Below are 20,329 nucleotides of genomic sequence, written 5' to 3'. Positions count from 1 at the left end.
AGGGGAGAGAGACATTGAACTGGGGTAGCAGCCTGGAGGGCCAATGTATATCAGGACGAAATAATCTGGAACCAAAAGGGGAGTGTTTTAATTACCTTTGGACTCTGATCTGGAGTTTTTGAGGAATCTGGGGAAGAAAACTGACAAAGAGACCTGCACAGCAACGTCTGGCCATGAGAGCTGTGGCACCAATTCAGACATTTCGGGGGGAGGGGAGAGGGGCAAATTACAGTCCCTGCCTCCCTCTGACAACAACTCTGTAGAATCCCCACTTGTCTCCCCTCCCCTTAGGAACACCAGGTCTCCCTCAGCCAGGGAGTATCCCTTCTCTCTCTCTTTTCTGCACAATGCATGAGCGAGTGCCACCTGGAGTCAAGTTCTTGGCATGCTCTCCTGCACACCACCATACAGGAACAGACTTCTCATGCACCAGGTCACAACGCCACTCAAATTTGGCCTGGTTGCCCCTTTGTCTGGATGGTGGGGCTGCCAGGTCAAATTTCACTGATGTTGTGACCATGCAGCTGGAGCAATGCTCCGGACTGCTCCAGCAGCTTCTATACTAATTTAGTACAAGACCACTGCTGAAAGGTGGTTGGGCCATGGTCCACCTGTCCAACGCCTGTACTCTGGCTCTGCAGCCTATGGAATATGAGCAAATGCTAAAACCTAATGGAGTGGCACATTCATACAAACCCCAGTGCTGTCTATTCACACCACTTTATGAGGGGGCACCTGAGTGACGATCACCCTGTTACAAAGATCCAATACAATCCTTCTCCTGTTGAGGACAATGGCAAACTTCAGATACTTCTGTGGGACCAGGACTGGGCCCTTGGACTTGTTCTGACACCAGATTCCTAATCAGGCAATTAGAAAATTATTAAAGACTTTAAAAAGTTACAAAAGGAATTTTTTAATTAAAAACCAACAAACAGCAGGGTGAAATGTTTCTCTGCCAAAGGCACATACAGAATGCCGTTCTCCTAAGCAATGACTATTGCCTGTTTAAAAAGTCTTTTCCTGCAAAACTCCATAAAGGGAAAACCACATGAGTGGAGACTCTGCAACTTCACTGCAGGAATAAAATGGTGCCTTTTCTCATGGAAAATATCCAGCAGATAATTGATGTCATTTGGGTGATTTGGCAGCTTTCCAAGTCAGCAGTGTACCCTTTACAAATATATAATATGAAAGCTTTACCAAGACTGGTAACCTTGTACACTTAAAACGCATTCTTGTAATAATGCCAATAAGCATAAAACAGATAGATTTTAGTCTATACAATTTCTCAGGAGTGACTAAATGACCTGACTCACAGGAGCGGCAGCTAACATTATCTCACACGTACAGATGTTTATATAATATAGTTCCCATAAAGCCATTTTGTGTAATATATCACTATCAGAAAGAGCCCAATATTGCATTCTTTGCTATGGCAAAACACACCTTCAAGTCAATGGAGTTGCATGCTCATAATTAAGGGGGTTAGAAATTTGTCCTCTACATTCTGACTACCCACCCTGCTAATAGGGGCAAAAATTCAGCCTGCCTACAAAGCTGTAGAAGGCCTCTGGCAGCAGCACTGAATTAGCACTGACATTAGAGTTTAGCTTTGAATATACAGCAGTTGATTTACAATGTAATACTGTAATCTTAATTTTAAAAAATTAAACTTTTAAATTTAAACAAGGGCAATTGAGTTATCTTTATTATAAATGTCATTTAGAATATTTTAACATTTAGTAAATTTCACACAAAAAAATTAAATTCCCTTGCATTGTATCAAAAATTATATCTGAATTACTCAGAGTATCTATTACACAGAGATTATTATATGCAAAATAGGTCATCTGATATGGGGGGGAAATACCTCACAAATTATGTGAAAGACAACACTCTAATTGAGGGGAAATCATGAAAATACATGTCCTTTTTTTTCCCTTTCTATATTACTTTGAGATCATTTAACCACTTTGCTTATTTAAATATTATTATTCAATATGTATATGTGATAGCACCTAAAGACCAACCAGGTCACAGCATCACTATTTTATGCACTGCTGTGACCAAGGGACTCCTGCTGCAACTGGCAGAGAGCACAAAATGCAGAAGGTTTTACAGGGATCCTCTGGGTCAGATATTTGCATAACAGCTCACCAAAGGGTGACATGTGAGGTCTCTATCGAGAGCCAGCAGCCCATCGCTTATCATAATCACTGTACGGATAATACTTAAGGATTTATACATCTATACTAAAATTCACGTTCTTAAGGACTGGGAATTAAGGCAGGTCACCGGGGGGGGGGAGAGGGGGGGGACATAACTTAGACCTTTCAGACAGCAGGTTACAGACGCCATGAGAGTATTCTGTATTTTATGACTCACAATGGAGGCCTATTTTCACACTGAGCAAGATACTAGTTGAAAGACTGCAAAATCTAAAAGAGAGAAAACCTACAGGAAAAAAACAAACAATCAGCAGGGGAGAATCCCGTTTATGAATAAGATCAAAGGACAGTCTGGTATATCAGGGAATCCAAAGAAACACAAAAAGAAAAGGAGTACTTGTGGCACCTTAGAGACTAACCAATTTATTAGAGCATAAGCTTTCGTGAGCTACAGCTCACTTCATCAGATGCATATCATGGAAACTGCAGCAGACGATATGCATCTGATGAAGTGAGCTGTAGCTCACGAAAGCTTATGCTCTAATAAATTGGTTAGTCTCTAAGGTGCCACAAGTACTCCTTTTCTTTTTGCGAATACAGAATAACACGGCTGTTACTCTGAAACCTGTCATTATGCAAAGAAACACAGAGAATCGTTCACCAAGGAAACAAGCTGACAGCGTTGTTTGTCTCATGAAAAGAGGATCAAAGCCATCCTGGCTGTAAAGCGCTGGTGAGCAATACTTTATTAGACAAGAGAGTATCTTGTTAATTAAGTCTAGGCTCCAGAATGTGTGTAAGAACTTCATTTAAATATAACCATTTGTCTACAATATTTCTGCTTGCTCCTACTTTGAATTACTTTGTTCAATTGACGTATACTTGATTATAAAGATATCTAAGTACTGTGTATTAAGCAGAGCCGTGGTTTGGGGTAGAACTGATAAGCTGGGGTGTAGTCCTTCTTTTGAAGAAGCAGATCTGAGACCACGAGTGTCCAGTGAAACAGGGGCTGGACACTCCAGGGAGTCACTCGCACAGTTCAAGGGTTGGAGTGTGCCTTTTTTCTAACCTGTAGAGAAACAGCCGGGCCTGTAGAGGTCTAGAGGGGAGTGCTTGTGTTGCCCCATAGCTGGTGGAGTTGGGGAGCTGGCCCCCTGGCAAGCACAGACTAGACTTCCTTATGCTATGGGCAGGTGGTACTGAGATGCTTCACAATGTTGGGTACCCCAGGAAGCATTGCAGCTGTACAAACGTAAGATAAATGACAGCCCCTGTCCCCAAAGAGTTATTCATATTTTTAAAAGGTAATAAAACTACAAAAGGTAAACAAGCATAAAAAAGGAAAATAAGGACAACCTGGGGAATTGCAGAGCAGGGAGCTTAACTTCAGTACCCAGAAAGATAATGGAGCAAATAATTAAGTAATCAATTTGCAAACACCTAGAAGATAATAAAGTGATAAGTAACAGACAGCATGGACATTGACAAGGTAACAAGCCTTGTGGATAGGAGGGAAACAGTAGATGTGTATATCTTGACTTTAGTAAGGCTTCTGATACTGTTTTGCATGCCCTACTCATAAACAAACTAGGGAAATACAACCTAGACGGAGCTATTAGAAGATGGGTGCATAACTGATGGGAAAACCATTTCCAGAGGGTAATCATCAGTGGTTCACAGTCAAGCTGGTAGGGCTTATTGAGTGGGGTCCCGCAGATATCAGTCCTGGGTCCAGTTCTGTTCAATATCTTCATCAGTGATTTAGATAATGGCATAGAGAGTACACTTATAAAGTTTGCCGATGATACCTATCTGGGAGTGGTTGCAAGTGCTTTGGAGGATAGTATTAAAATTCAAAATGATCTGGACAAACTGAAGAAAGGGCCTGAAGTAAATAGGATGAAATTCAACAAGGACAAATGCAAAGTACTTCACCTAGGAAGGAACAATCAGTTGCACACATACAAAATGGAAATGACTGCCTAGGAAGCAGTACTGCAGACAGGGATCTGGACGTCATAATGGATCACAAGCTAAATATGAGGGAACAGTGTAACACTGTTGTAAAATAAGCAAACAGCATTCTGGGATGTACTAGCACGAGTGTTGTAAGAAAGACACAAAAAGTAATTCTTCTGCTCTACTCTGCACTGATTAGGCCTCAACTGGAGTATTGTGTCCAGTTCTAGGTGCCACATTTTAGGAAAGATGCGGACAAATTGGAGAAAGTCCAGAGGAGAGCAACAAAGATGATTAAAGGTCTAGAAAACATGACCTACAAGGAAAGATTGAGAAAAATGGGTTTGTTTAGTCTGGAGAAGAGAAGACTGGGGCGGGGGCATGATAACAGCTTTCAAGTACATAAAAGGTTGTTACAAGGAGGAGGAAGAAAAAAAATTCTCATTAAAACCTGAGAATAGGACAAGAAGCAATGCACTTAAATTGCAACAAGGGAAGTTCAGATTGGACATTAGGAAAAACTTCCTAGCAGTCAGGGTAGTTAAGCACTGGAACAATTTGCGTAGGGAGGTTGTGGAATCTCCATCATAGGATGTTTTTTAAGATGAGGTTAGACAAACACCCCCTCAAGGATGGTCTGGATAATACTTAGTCCTGGCATGAGTGCATGGGACTGACTAGATGATTTCTCAGGCTGCCTTCCAGTCCTATGATTCTATAAAAAGTACTTTAAGTTGGATTTCATTCCCTTCACTCTACAATGATATCCAAAGGTGGACAGTTCCTTCTCTTTACATGGAAGGGTAGCAATGCATACCTTCATAGTTAGCTTAAGGTGACTTTCTCCTATAAGGGAAAGGCTCATAAAGACTTCTTAAAAATCATCAAACGCACACCAGCAGGGACGGGACGATGAGTCTGTATCCTCAATACACCAACCCCTGGTCTACACTAGGACTTTAGGTCGAATTTAGCTGTGTTAAATCGATGTAAACCTGCACCCATCCACACGATGAAGCCCTTTTTTTCGACTTAAAGGGCTCTTAAAAATCGATTTCTTTACTCCACCCCTGACAAGTGGATTAGCGCTTAAATCGGCCTTGCCGGGTCGAATTTGGGGTACTGTGGACACAATTCGACAGTATTGGCCTCTGGGAGCTATCCCAGAGTGCTCCATTGTGACCGCTCTGGACAGCACTCTCAACTCACATGCACTGGCCAGGTAGACAGGAAAAGAACCGCGAACTTTTGAATCTCATTTCCTGTTTGGCCAGCGTGGCAAGCTGCAGGTGACCATGCAGAGCTCATCAGCAAAGGTGACCATGATGGAGTCCCAGAATCGCAAAAGAGCTCCAGCATGGACTGAACGGGAGGTACAGGATCTGATCGCTGTATGGGGAGAGTAATCCGTGCTATCAGAACTCCATTCCAGTTTTCGAAATGCCAAAACCTTTGTCAAAATCTCCCAGGGCATGAAGGACAGAGGCCATAACAGGGACCCGAAGCAGTGCCGCGTGAAACTTAAGGAGCTCAGGCAAACCTACCAGAAAACCAGAGAGGCGAACGGCCGCTCCGGGTCCGAACCCCAAACATGCTGCTTCTATGATGAGCTGCATGCCACTTTGGGGGTTCAGCCACCACTGCCCCAGCCGTGTTGTTTGACTCCTTCAATGGAGATGGAGGCAACACGGAAGCAGGTTTTGGGGACGAAGAAGAAGAAGATGATGAGGAGGAGGTGGTTGTAGATAGCTCACAGCAAGCAAGTGGAGAAACCGGTTTTCCCGAAAGCCAGGAACTGTTTCTCACCCTGGACCTGGAGCCAGTACCCCCCGAACCCACTCAAGGCTGCCTCCTGGACCCGGCAGGCGGAGAAGAGACCTCCGGTGAGTGTACCTTTTAAAATACTATACATGGTTTAAAAGCAAGCATGTGAAAGGATTAATTTGCCCTGGCATTCGCGGCTCTCCTGGATGTACTCCCAAAGCCTTTGCAAAAGGTAGGACACTTTACCACTCCAGGCCAGTAACACGTACTCGGGAATCATTGTAGAACAAAGCATTGCAGCGTATGTTTGCTGGCGTTCAAACAACATCCATTCTTTATCTCTCTGTGTTATCCTCAGGAGAGTGAGATATCATTCATGGTCACCTGGTTGAAATTGGGTGCTTTTCTTCAGGGGACACTCAGAGGTGCCCGTTCCTGCTGAGCTGTTTGCCTATGGCTGAACAGAAATGTTCCCCGCTATTAGCCACGGAGAAGGGGGAGGGTTGAGGGGGTAGCCACGCGGTGGGGGGAGGCAAAATGTGACCTTGTCATGAAAGCACATGTGCTATGTATGTAATGTTAACAGCAAGGTTTACCCTGAAAGAGTGTAGCCACTGTTTTATAAAATGTGTCTTTTTAAATACCGCTGTCCCTTTTTTTTTCTCCACCAGCTGCATGTGTTTCAATGATCACAGGATCTTCTCCTTCCCAGAGGCTAGTGAAGATTAGAAAGAAAAAAAAAAACGCACTCGTGATGAAATGTTCTCTGAGCTCATGCTGTCCTCCCACACTGACAGAGCACAGACGAATGCGTGGAGGCAAATAATGTCAGAGTGCAGAAAGCACAAAATGACGGGGAGGAGAGGTGGCGGGCTGAAGAGAGTAAGTGGCGGGCTGAAGACACAAAGTTCCATGAAAGTGCCCTTACGCATGCGAAAGTTTCGCAGCCACTGGGAATCGTCCCAGACCTGCAACACTATGCGGTCCCACCAGTCTGTGCTTGTTTCCTGAGCCCAGAATCGGCGTTCCACAGCATGAACCTGCCCCATTAGCACCTTGATGCATGCATTGGCAGGGCCCATGCTTTCAGAGAAATCTGTGTCCATGTCCTGATCACTCACGTGACCGCGCTGACGTCGCCTCCTCACCCGGTATCGCTCTGCCAGGTTCTGGTGCTGCATATACTGCTGGATAATGCGTGTGGTGTTTAATGTGCTCCTAACTGCCAAAGTGAGCTGAGCGGCCTCCATGCTTGCCTTGGTACGGCGTCCGCACAGAAAAAAGGCGCGGAACGATTGTCTGCCATTGCTCTGATGGAGGGAGGGGCGACTGACGACATGGCTTACAGGGTTGGCTTACAGGGAATTAAAATCAACAAAGGGGGTGGCTTTACATCAATGAGTATTTCAGGCAGGACTTCACGGAGGGTTCCAATAAGAAATGGTGCACCTAAGTAATTGTTCTTATTGGAACAAGCAGGTTTGTCTGACCTCTGATTGATACATGGCTAGATTTACCTCGCTGCACCTTCTCTGTGAGTGACTGCAGTGTGACCTAGAGGAATGCGTCCCCTAGACGGGGGAGAAGTGGAAGCAAATGAGTACAAAACAAATCTGGTCTATTTCTTGTTTTGATCCACTCCATCTATCTTTTACATCTTTGGCTGGCAGCAGACAGTGCAGAAGGACTTCAAGCCATCCACATCTCATGGCTGCTCGGCAGAAGATGGTGCAGTAGGACTGCTAGCCATCCTCATCTCTTGCCTGCCTCGCAGAAGATGGTACAGGAGGACTGCTAGCAATCCGTGTCGCCTGCCTGCTCACCATAAGTTGGTTCAATAGGACTGACTGCAGGACTAAAGAGAATGACCTGGTCAAGTCATTTCTAATGTAGTCCCTGCACCCATGTCTGCCCAGGCGCTCCTGGCCGACGTGGCCAGGAGCACCTTGGACATGACGATGATGGCTACCAGTCCTACTGCACCATCTGCTGCCACAAGGCAAGGGGTTGCTGCTGCTGTGTAGCAATGCAGAACCACATATGCCAGCACCCAGGAGACATACGGTGACGGTTACCTGAGTGGGCTCCATGCTTGCCGTGGTATGGCGTCTGCACAGGTAACTCAAGAAAAAAGGCACGAAACGATTGTCTGCTTCTGCTTTCACGAAGAGAGGGAGGGAACGGGGGCCTGACGATATGTACCCAGAACCACCCGTGACAATGTTTTAGCCCCATCAGGCATTGGGGCCAGAATTCCAATGGGCAGTGGAGAATGCGGGAACTGTGGGATAGCTACCCACAGTGCAACACTCCGGAAGTCGACGCTTGCCTCGGTACTATAGAAGCACTCCGCCGAGTTAATGCACTTAATACACTTAGAGCATTTTCTGTGGGGACACACACACTCGAATATATAAAACCGATTTCTAAAAAACTGACTTCTATAAATTCGACCTAATTTCATAGTGTAGACATACCCCAAGTGTGTTTGGTTACAATGGAAGGGCTTTCCACATTTCCACTCCTTCTGCACGTCAATAACTCCACCTCAACCCCTAATAATACAGGAAATCTGTTAAAGGTTGAGCAGAATTATTATATTTTAGATATAGATATACACACACACACACACATATATATATATATATTTAGGGTAGTCTCTTAAAACAGGAAGTTGCCAATTAAGGATAATCTCTTGCACAGATTTCAGGGTTCACATGAGTTACAAACAAGGGTCGATGTTTTGGCTGGCAAATCCAGACTCTGCAGCTTAGCTGCCTACATAACCTGATGTACATGTAGAGAAATTATCCTCCTAACTGATATGTGTTCTGAGCAACAGTAACATATACAGTTTGATGACAAGCAAAAAAAAAAAAAAAACCACAGTGTAGGACATGTCACAATTGATTATCTCATAAATGGGAGGTCCAACCTAATCATAACCTTGCATAGTAGAAAAATATATTCTATACAAGTTCTTATGCAACATTTACCATCCAATCTCAATGCAAACTTTGGTTCCTAAGAACAGTGAACCTGATTCTTCACTCTAGCTGAGCTGTTCTTGGTACAAGAAAGGGTGTTGTGTTTCCTTTATTCCAGGCTCTGCCCTGCTCCCAGAATACGTTAAGTGCAGTCTCTGGGCTACCGTAGCTTCTATTCAGCTCCAGTTGGCCCCTAGGTGTGCTTCTGATAGCCAAGAATAGCTGAAGTAGAGCAGTGCTTCAACCATGCCCCTTTGCTGATTATATACCCTACATGTCCCCAGCTCCAGGGATGGTTGGAAAAAAGAGATGTGGAGCATTTCCTCTGCTATTGCCCCATCTGGAGAACCACTTAATGTTGGAGATTCCCTGGTGATTGGTTCCGCTGCTGTAGTCCCTTTATTTCACAAGAATAAGATAATTTTGAAAATTTGACACAGATATTATCCCACTAGCATATTATTTTAAACCTAATATGCATTTTTGTGAAGTCCCAGAGCTGACTGCTATGTGTAGGTCAAATCCTAAACAAAACAACAAGCTCCAACCCTACTCAACATGCTGGAATGAAAAATACCAGGGACACTTTTCCATATCTGGGTCTTGAAAGCTTAGAGATGGTTTGTTAGGGAAGGGGAAAGGTGTTTTGTGCCTCAGTCATCAAGCTTTATTCTAGTGCTACTAGCGAATGACAGTGCGTACATACAGTTTTATGTCTACATTTTAAGGAGGTCAGTGGTTTGGGTTTTAGGGTTATATTCAGGAAGTTTGCTTTCTAGCATTCGGTAAAGAATTATTACCAAACGCTAAAAAAGAAACTTCCAAACATAACAGCTTTTTTTTAAAAAAAAAAAGGATCAGTTTAGACAGAAACCTACTGGCAGCTTTGAAAACAATTAAAGCCATTGCTTGGGGTGGACAGCCCATCCGTTCCAACATAGGAACTCTGCAGCTGCAGGTTTGGTAACCTCTCTCAAGTGGCCCTAGGGATCCCAATCTAATGGATTAGACAGGGACCCAGATCTGCAAAATGTAGTGTACTCACATACTGTATAAATTTCTCAGGAGTCAAATGCACACCAGCAGAGACGGTGACATGAATCTGAATGCATAAATTTTGGGTATGCATCAGACGTTCCTGTGTAAGTGTAGTCAGAGTGAAATTTCCCACATAACAAGTCAGTTTTGGAGTCTACCATGTGAGATAGGTGTCTGCTTTTGCCCACACACTCACTCAGAAAGAACAACCCCCTCTCCACCTCAACAGTGCCACAGTATCTGGATCTACGGCTGGGGCAAGTTTTTTTGGGAGGAAAGCCGCTGCATTTATTTTTGTTTGAATGATTAGTTTGAATTTTTAAATATATGGCAAGGATTCCTATAGTCCTGGACAGGAACTCTATAGATCTAAATAAATAAAATTTACGGTGGATAAGGAGATCCTGCAAAAATCTAGTGCAATATATGAAGTCATCACTACCATAGTGACTAGCATTTCCAGTGTGAAAGCAGGCTAATAAGAAACGCTCCTACAGAAGACATGCAAAGAGTATCCCTGTAATTCCCAATGCAAGATCTTGCCATTCAAAGAGATGTGTATCCATTTCTCTTCTGAGTAATTTGATAAAACGTAACATGTCTCATCATGAATAAGTTCCAATATATATTACAAATCCTATTGTCCTAATTTTTAACACTTCTGGAATGACCAAATGGGTAATGTTTCCCTTTCACTATTTTACAATACCAAGTATGACAACACAACAGAATACAAATTGCTTACTCAAAATGTGAGAGATAGAAGGTGACATACCAAAACCTAACATCTGTTTAAAAAAATAAAAAAATTACAAAGCATGGAGGCCCTCTGCATATTGCATACAGGCAAACTAAACACTCAGGTAGAAGCATCTATGAGGCTTGCTCCAGAACACATAAGGTAAAAATGTATTTATTTGTGTCCATATATTATGTAGATTCTGTAGTAAAAGGAGCCCACAAATAAACCTTTCCAACATGGATTTGACCTGGTGGTGCCTCTTGCTATTGTAAGGAATAGCCAACTTAAATCCAATTAGCATTTATGGGTAGGGGATAGGTACCTAATCACCATTTGTACCTAATCGCCCTTAAAAAAAAACAAACTCTCACCCTATATGCCTAAATTTGCTGCACATGTACATAACTCATAATGGACAAAATCTGGCTCTTTCAGCACCGCTCTACACTGTAGCCTGCTAGACCCGTCAACTACTACTAAGGCTAAAATACCTCACTCTAATGACATCTGTCAGTTTAAAAGTTGATTGAAAAGCACATTATCACTTAGGACAATATATTGCCCCTGGTTCACATGAAAAACAACAACTTACATTGAGATCAATGGGAGTTGCATGTGTTTGTTGAGCAACTGGGGCGTTGGAGCAACTGGGGAGGAGAGGGAATCAGCACTGGTCATGGGGGGTAGGTGACAGCTACACCACTGGGTCCTATTCTCTAGAAATGGTGCCAGAGACTGTGGCTACAACCTGACAAGTCACAAGGGAGCTTAGAAGCACATAGTTTCAGCCCATGGGTCCAAACACATCTTTATGTGGCACTAAATTCTGAATGCTAAAACTGTTCTTAAATGTCACTATCACATATGTACTTTTTTTCTTTCTTTTCTGTTTGGAACAAATAGCTCCAAGACACATTCAGAACTAACAAATTAAGAAAATGTTACTGTGACAGAGGCCTGGTCTACACTGGGGAGGAAATCGATCTAAGTTATGCAACTTCAGCTACGTGCATAACGTAGCTGAAGTCAACGCACTTAGACCTACTCACCGCAGTGCCTTTGATGTGGTGTGTCAACTGCTGCCGCTCCCCTGTCAACTCTGCTTGCGCCTCTCACAGCAGTGGAGCACTGGAGTGGACGGGAGAGCGCTCAGTGGTCGATTTATCGCGTTGAGACTAGATGCAACAAATTGACACCACTCCCCCTGCCCCCCGGGATAGATCGGTGCCCGCCGATCCAGCGGGTAGTATAGACATACCCAGAGAGGCCCTTTGCTGGTTCACTGCTGTGTGTCAACAACGTGTCAGGCCTGACAAACTCATTATACACCTAACCTTGCTGCAATGGCATTTATCGAAAAAGAATATCTATTAGGTATCAAATGAAAACTTATAATACACTGGCCAGTAATATAATTGTGAAATGTGTGTATTAACACTATATGAGGAACTACAGATACTTAGTGATATGATGCTTTAAAGTCTGTGACTGAACAAAGGGAGAAACAGGTTTTCTTCCAGATAGGAGGGAAAGTAAAGTAATTATCTCCCTGTCTATAATTTAAATTGAGCAAGGTCAACTAAAGACAATGGTGACTATATTTGAGTCAACACGAAATGCAAATTAACTAGAAAATGTGAAAAATGGACCTGGTGTCTACATCACAAAGAACACACAGCAAGAGAGAGGAACTTTTTCTCAGGTACGTATCAAAAGAATACATTTCAAAGCTTTTCTGGACTGCAAGAAGAAGGGAAAAGAATTCTTTGTTTATCCATCACTGAGGGAACGAATAGGTCAGTGCTCTTTGCATCCATGAACAGTGAAGCCCCAACCACGAGGGTTGGTGGTGCTGAGCATGAGAAACAGCTGTAGGTGAGAAAAACTGCTTTTGACAAAGACTGGAGCCTGCCAAGGTCATATGCAGTATCTCAGAAGCATGCTATACTTTTGTTTTATTTGTCACCATTTTTGTTTCCATTATCTTTGCTTAGTATCACTTAAATCTCTGTTCTTTATTAACAAACGTATTCTTGGTTTTACTATAAATTCATCTCAGTGCTGTAATACTAAAGTAAAGCATGCGTCCCCAGCTTAGCGAAGAAGCTGGTGTGTGTACGGTCTTTGGAGTCAGCAGACTTGGCAATATCTATGAGCATCCAGTGACAGGGACTGGATGCTGTAGAGGAACCCTCTTCACGGTTTTTCTCAAAGGTTGGGGTGCACCTACTGTTAATCTGCAAGGAAAGGACAGGACTGGCAGAGTCCTGAGGAGAGTGCTGGAAAGGCTGGTGTTCCATTGGAGCTGATGCCCAGTTACGAGACATAGACTCCCTCACACTGGAGGCAAGGGGGGGTAACAAGGTCACCCATAGTCATGGGCACCCCTCAAAGGTGTCACAGTTACAAAGCATTAATAAATGTTATGAAACTTATGAATGAAAAGTTTGAAAATACAAAATGTAAAATGCAACCAGAACATTTACCTAACCAGTAAGTAAAAGAAAGTGTAAGCTATCTTAGAAGTAACCTTCAATTTTACACTTATATATTGACTTTACAACCTACATTCTGGTACTGGATGAAACCAAACAGATGTAATAACTATAGATCTGAGTTAAAAAGCCTTTTTTTGCATGTGTTATATTACTGCAGTTTAAAGGTTATGGTATTGCTTGATTTTACATGGCCAGGTTGTTATGAAATACTTCCAGCCTACAAATTTGATGCCTGGCAGTAAGATATTTTATCACACACAAAAAATATACTGGTTTTTCACATCGTAGCCCAAAATAGTAAAGCTTTACTAACATTCAGGTACCTGTAATTAACACAAAAGTCACATTTAAAAGTATTACAGCTTCCTACAAATTTGCTAATCTTAATTCTCTTTCAAACGTGAACCACTTTCACCATCGTTGCTCAAGGTTATAAGAAAGTTATTTACTGGCTTAGACAAAGGAAAACAGTTTTATAAAGAATAAGAAATGTAAATAATACAATTAATTTGCACGTATTACATCTGCATATAACATATACCTTTGCTTCATAACACAGTAATTGCAGATTCTCTCTCTTGTGGGCACTTCTGCTAAACAGTCACAAGGAAGGACAGCTTCAGAGAAGACAATAATCTAGTATGCTAATCTAGTATACTAAGGGAAGACCCTGGAAATGCATGGGTTGAAATCCTGGCCCTACTGAAGTCAATGGCAAAACAACCAGTAGATGAATCTTGGCTCTGTCACCAATCCTCTCTACAGCCTTCATCAAATCACTTAAACCTTCTGCCTTACTTTTCTTATAAAATGAAGATAATTGTACCTCCCACAAGGAGACAGACGATCCTCCCTTTATCTAAAATGAGTGAGTGAAGATAGTAGGAGGCAAAGAATCAAGTACAGTAGAACCTCAGAGTTACGAACTGACCAGTCAACCACACACCTCATTTGGAACCAGAGGTACACAATCAGGCTGCAGCAGAGACCAAAAAATTTAAAAAAGCAAATATAAGTACAGTACTGTGATAAATGTAAACTACTAAAAGAATAAAGGGAAAGCAGCATTTTTCTTCGCATAGTAGTTTCAAAGCTGTATAAAATCAATGTTCAGTTGTAAACTTTTGAAAGAACAACCCTAACGTTTTGTTCAAAGTTATAAACAACCTCCATTCCCGAAGTGTTCATAACTCCGAGATTCTACTGTAAATGACTTTTACTCCAAAAACCAACAGACAGCCCCTGAGTATTGGTCTGATCATTGGGAATTAGAGAGAAGTTAAATTGTTTTGTGATTCTGCTCAAAAATACTAAGGGCAGCTCTATATCAGCGTTTCTCAAATGCGGCAGCCATGACCACATGTGGCCACTAGGGGCTTTTCTTTGCGGCCGTAGGCTCCTGGGCAGTGATGGGGTCAAAGCAGTGGCCCCTCCCCTGAGGCCTCCAGCAGGGGTTGGGTCCTGCCCCCCTCTGGAGACAAATGCTGGAGGAGCAGGCTCCTAGTGCGTTCCCCACTTTCCCCGGGTGGCGGAAAGAGGGCTCTGGCCCTGGGCTCACCCCCATCCATTCCTCCTGGCCCCCACTGTCTCCCCCAGCCCTCCATCCATTGTCCCCATCACCTCTGGCCCCCACTGCCTCCCTAGCCACTTCCCCATCCAGGGCTGACTATATCTGCTGTTGTGAAAAGTGACATTTGTATGTTTATCACTTCACAGCAGCAGACTTAGTAGCTAGCAAGTCTAAAAAAAAGCAACAACAACAAGAAAGACAAGAACATGCAAAGCACCTTATTTGTGTTTCTACTCTGTTTAGCTCCAGTACAGAATAGAGACAAGTGTACATTATTTTTATTAGAGTCTGCAAAAAATCCTAACATTAATAAATTGCAATGATTTGGACACGTATGTGGGCATATTTACTTGTCTTTCCTAAACTTAATTAGGAATTTTAGTTAAAATTGTAAAAGTGGCCACCAGCAAGAGTTGGTGGCCGCACTCTGAGGCCACCAAAAAATTTGTTATGAAAACCCCTGCTCTATATAGACGGCAGACCAAACATTCACATCTTTTGTGCTTCCGCTTCATTACACTGGCAATCATTTAATTCAAGGTAAAAAACAAACAATTAACTTGAGATAGCTAACATGATTTAAAGGCTCATCTGGACACTCTTCAAAGGTCTGTTCTAGGCTACTGTGGAAGTCTTGCACTATTGCTACTGTACAGTGCTGCTCCTACATGGAACATCATGCTTAAGCATATGCAACCATGCAAGGGATTTTCTGTCTGTGTTTTAACAAAGTTAATACAAATTGCCCTCCTCCATGCAATGCAACAGAAGAGAACATATGTTCTTTAGAGCGTAGAAAGAAAACAAATTTGAACCTAATGTTATTTAAGAAAACTCTGTTCTTTGTTTTTGTTATTACAAATTTCACATGCAACGTAACTACAGTCTACACAATTACAATTTTAAAAGGAGAGGCCATTAAGCCAAAAGAAGTGGTTCTCAACTTTTTTTGGATCCTCAATCAACAAAATGAACCAAAAATAATCATCCTGTAACCAATTATAACACTGTTGTAGCATGTGAGTCATAGGAAGACATAACAGAAATATCTTGGATGCTGGGGCTGCTGTGGATAGGGACAGCAAGGGGTACCTGTAGGTATGAAGTATCCCCAGCCCTGAAGCTGAGCACTGTCAAGGATGACAAGGAAGTGTCAATGGCTGGAACTGAAGGACAGGAGAGGGCACAGAAGCAAGTCTTTCTTTTCCTGCCCCTGCCCTCCCCACCCAGGATTCCTGGCAACCACAGGGTATTACTTCCCCTCACTGCCAGGGGAAGTGACCCATTTCTGAGTCATGCCCCACGTGGGTTGAGAAACACTCGTTTAGAGAAATAAGAAGACTACAGAAATGAAGTGCTCCTGAGATTTAATCCTGGCACTAACAATGTCTCATCATGCGACCCTAGATAAATCACTTTACTCTGTTTTTTCCTCTGTAAAACAGGGATAAGACCCACCTTCCACAGTGGGGTGCTGTGAGGATTCGTTATTTAACATATACCATGCTTTAAATGTTCAAAGTGAGACCACTTAGCAAAGGGCTGAAGAGAAACATACTAATGCTTCTGTGCATTACTGCACATTATTTTATGATTTGCTCCATGTACTAAACTCACATCCAAGCAATTCCAAGGCCAAAAGGACCTCTCTCTCTCCCCCCACCCTCCCCAGTCATCATTTCCACTCCTAAAAACACACATGAAGATAGTCACAATGAGACAGTGACATTCAGCTCATTTAAATACTTCATAGCGGGAAATAAGAAGTCATAGACCCAGGTGTCTGGCCCTGGAAATCGAAACTGGTCATCTAACCCACGTGCACGATGCAGTCCCCTAGGAGCAACTATGGACAGGCAGCACAAGTGTCAGCACCTTGCAGGGCTCATACACCCCAGTGCCTTCCATTCAACCCCCCCTCCCCCCATGACCTTTGCTGTCTTTCTTTGAACTCCCTCTACCTCTATAGTTAAGCCAGGGGAGAGACTGTTCTGCATTTAAGCCCACACCCAAAACCCTCCTGCAAATCCTGCACACGGGGAGCCAGCTAAGAGCAGGTACTGTGGCCGGCCCTTCACATTTGCAGCGGTCTCTGGGGCTGAGTGGCAGGTTACAATTTCACAAGATCTAATCTTCCATGCAAGTAAAACAAGCAGGCTCCCCGCAGAGCCGTAGCATTTACCCCCCACACGGACCCCTCATGGCAGCACCCCCTCCTCCACGTGCCAGGCAACATCCACACCCGCCTACGTCCTCCCGGGGCCAGGCAGGGGCCCCTGAACCCCTGCAGCCCCGCGCGGCGCCCCTCGCCCGCCTGCCCCAGCGGGGCCGTGCGGCGAAGCAGGGCGGGCAGCGCGGATGCCCGGACTCACTTCGAAGCGGAGGGCGCGGGGAAGCGGCGCTCCCGCAGCAAACGCCGGGCGGGCACCTTCTCGGAGCCCGCGGCGCTCGGGGGGGGGGGGTGCCTGGGCGGGGCGTGGGTGGCACCGGGGCGCTCGCTCCCCCGGCCCGCAGCCCCGCGTCTCCGGCCGCGCGCGCCGCTCTCCACCTGAGCAGCCCCCGCTCCAGCCTCCCTCGCCGCCTCGCGGCCGCAGCGCGCCTGCCCGGGCCCGGGCCCGGAACGGTCCGCCCACGCCGCGGCCTGAGGGGCGCAGGCAGGAGCCGCAGCGGCGCTCGCCAGCGCCCGTCCTGCTGCCCCCAGATTACGATCGGGGTCCCCCCCCCCACCGCATGCCCTTCAGTGGGAGCAGGCGGGGCCCCACTGTCTCAGCCACTCCCCTAGGGGGTGGAAAGCAGGGCTGCCCTTGGCCCGTTGGGTCCTGAGGCGCCGGGAAGCCTGCGGTCCCGTTAGACACGGCAAGGGCTGGGCAGTGCGGGCCCTTGGTGTCCTGCAGCGCTGCGGATGCTCTTGTCTTAAAGGGGCACTATGCGGTTAGACCTCCCAGGCCCACCTGTCCCCTCCTGCGCCCCTGGGCGGTCTTCAGAATCCCCTAGCAGAGCTTCCCCCCCCCCCGCCAAACCCACCCCTGGGCAGGGGTGGGCAGCGCCCAGCCAGCGCCCCCTTCAGCTGTGTACACTGGGCATCAGAAAGCAATCCTGACCCTACCGGCAGTATTTTCTATCAATGGTCTGCCCTAGGGTTGCCAACTTTGCGATTGCAGAAAACCGACACACCCTTGCTGCCCCTTCCTCGAGGCCCTGCCCCCGCTCACTCCATCCCCAATCCCTCCCTGGCTTGCTCTCCCCCACCCTCGCTCGCTCATTTTCGTGGGGCCGGGGCAAGGGGGTTGGGGTGCAGGAGGGAGTGAGGGCTCCAGCTCGGGGTGCAGGCTCTGGGGTGGGGCTAGGGATGAGGGGGTTGGGATGCAGGAGGGGGTTGGGGATGGGGGCCGAGGGATTCAGGGCTGGGGCAGGCAGTTCGGATGTGGAAGGAGGTTTGGGGTGCAGGCTCTGTGCGCTTACCTCAGGTGGCTCCCGGGAAGCAATGACATGTCCCTCTGTCTCCTAGGAGCAGGGGATGCCAGGGGGCTCCACGCACTCTCCCCATCTGCAGGTGGCGCCTCCATAGCTCCCATTGGCTGCAGTTCCTGGCCAATGGGAGCAGCAGAGCTGGCGCTGAGGATGGCACCTGTGCCACAGGCAAGGGCAGCACATGGTGCCCTCCTGTGCCTAGGAGACGGAGGGACATGCCGGCTGCTTCAGGGAGCCACCTGGAGCCAGCTGCTGCGGCCAACAGGACTTTTAGCAGCATGGTCAGCTGTGCTGACTGGAGATGCCACGGTCCCTTTTCGATTAGGCTTTCTGGTAAAAAAAACAGACACCTGGCAACCCTACCTGTCCACTCAGTGATATCCATTTCTTGTGCTGGAGGGAGGGGGCAGCAAGGGTAACCTGGGAGCAGTACCATACAGGGAACCATGCTCCTGTGGGAGTATGGCATAAATCCAGGAAGCTATGCAGAGGCACCAGGCCTTCTCCATGTGGACCCCAAACTATCTTCTCATTCAGAGAGCCAACCGCCTGCTAGTAAACATCATCCCTTCCAAATCTAATAGAGGGTAAACTCTATGGACCATATTCCTCACTGTCTTGCCCCTTGTATAGTCATGACATCTGTACAAAGTGGATATAAACCATGGTCAAATCAGAATTCTCTGCTCACTTACACTGGAGGTAGAACATTACACTTGTACAAGGTTAATCAGAGCCTTTGAGTCTAAAGCCAGATAATCTGTCTAACGTAAAAGCAAACATCCAATTTTGTTTGCTTTCCCTATGTTAAAATCTTATGCATGTGACTAAGTGTCTGCAGGATTAAGGTCCAAATTTGATCCTTTTTTACCCACACGTACACACAAACTGATGGGATGGGGAGCCATCACAACCTAATTTTCCCCCTTTATATTTCCCCACTTAAGTAATTTTGAACACATTCTTCTCCTCTCCAACAAACCTCTTCCAGAGCTATACTCTCCCCTTCTTTTGTGTTGATTATAAGGATTTTCCATTCCCCAAAGATACAAACCATATCTTTAACTTTTGACAAATAAAGGCCTACATCCTACAATTTACACTTATCCCTATAAAGTCAATGGGACTACTCACATGCTTAGGGTTAAGAATGCACATAAATATTTGCAGAATTGGCATCTGACTCAGATGATGAAAATGAAAGTGAGTCAATCTGCACTGCTTTAGATCATTATTGAGTAGAACCAGTCAACAGCATGGAACCATGATCTCTAGAATGGTGGTTAAAGCATGAAGGGGCATACAAATATTTAATACATCTGGCATGTGAATACCTTGCAATGCTGGCTACAACAGTGCCATACAAACACCTGTTCTCCCTTTCAGGTGACATTGCAAGTAAGAAGCAGGCACCAGTATCTTCCATAAAAAACAAACTTGCTTGTCAGACCGATTGGCTGAACAAGAAGTAGGATTGAGTGGACTTGCAGGCTCTGAAATTTTACATTGTTTTGTTTTTCAGTGCAGTTATGTGAAAAATAATTCTACAATTGTAAGTTGCACTTTCACAATAAAGAGATTGCACTACAGTACTTGTATGAGGTAAATTGAAAAATACTATTTATCTTTACACTACAAATATTTGTAATAACAAATAATATAAAGTGGGTACTATACTCTTTGTACGCTGTGTTGTAATTGAAATCAATATATTTGAAAATGTAGAAAATATTTAAATAAGTGGTATTCTATTGTTTAACAGTGTAATTAAAACCAATTACAAAAATAATCTCATATCAATTTTAAAAATTGTTTGACAGCCCTAGAACATAGCATAGAACAGGGATCGGCAACCTCTGGCATGTGGCCCACCAGGGTAAGCCCAATGGTGAGCCAGGCCATTTTGTTTACCTGCCACGTCCACAGGTTCAGCTGATCACGGCTCCCACTGGCTGTGGTTTGCCGCTCCAGGCCAATGGGGGATGCGGGAAGCAGCACGGGCCAAGGGATTGCTGGCCACAGCTTCCCGCAGTCCCCATTGGCCTTGAGTGCCCATGGCCAGTGGGAGCCGCGAGCAGCCGAACCTGTGGACGTGGCAGATAAACAAACCGGCCAAGCCCACCAGG

At 45.1% G+C, this 20,329-nt stretch overlaps 1 protein-coding gene across 1 annotated transcript in view; it reads right to left on the bottom strand.

Annotated features, from left to right (window-relative positions):
* EYA1 (EYA transcriptional coactivator and phosphatase 1) overlaps nucleotides 1-17,283 on the bottom strand; it is a 231,549-nt gene extending 214,266 nt beyond the window's left edge. Inside the window, exon 1 of the mRNA XM_084620524.1 lies at nucleotides 17,105-17,283. The gene's annotated coding sequence lies outside the window, so the exon portion shown is untranslated. The remainder of the gene's footprint in view (nucleotides 1-17,104) is intronic.
* Nucleotides 17,284-20,329: the final 3,046 nt, after the last annotated feature.

The sequence above is a fragment of the Lepidochelys olivacea genome, assembly GCF_965140295.1.
Source record: "Lepidochelys olivacea isolate rLepOli2 genome assembly, chromosome: 2".
Taxonomy (NCBI): Eukaryota; Metazoa; Chordata; order Testudines; family Cheloniidae; genus Lepidochelys; species Lepidochelys olivacea.
This window is presented reverse-complemented; position numbering and strand designations above follow the sequence as displayed.